The sequence below is a fragment of the Teleopsis dalmanni genome, chromosome 2, assembly GCF_002237135.1.
Source record: "Teleopsis dalmanni isolate 2A chromosome 2, ASM223713v2, whole genome shotgun sequence".
Taxonomy (NCBI): Eukaryota; Metazoa; Arthropoda; class Insecta; order Diptera; family Diopsidae; genus Teleopsis; species Teleopsis dalmanni.
Window position 1 is genome coordinate 130,024,736 of NC_051847.1, and position 499 is coordinate 130,025,234.

The following is a 499-nucleotide window of genomic DNA, read 5'->3' on the forward strand; positions in this document are numbered from 1 at the left end:
TTAAATATGGGAACTTATATAAAGTTAGAACTAGATTTTAATATACAACATAAATCGTGATAAATTCCATAAAACAACAAATTATAATAGTTCTTATAACAGGTCAGTTGTTTCTGATTAAACTGATATCGATTTTTTATTAACTGTCTACGGCGGATATGCCATATCTTCCAATCCAAAATTATTTAGATCCATGATTTATACAGTATAACCACATATGAACAAGCTAAAGAAAGATGCAAAAAAAAAACGAACACAAAATACATCAAAAAGGCTCTTGTCTGTTTAGACGATTACAGTCTAAACTTAAGTTTTAACACTGGTTTAAGTTTGTCTTAGTCATGTTAACTGTTGATGATTGAAGATGGTGACTGAAACATTATATATGGTAAGTGAGTGTTTAAAGTTTCGATTGTTCCTTAGAATCTTACAGACCTAGAAGCTTTTATATCCACAGCAATGCGAGCTATGCTTTTTATGTAGAAAATGAAATAAAAAT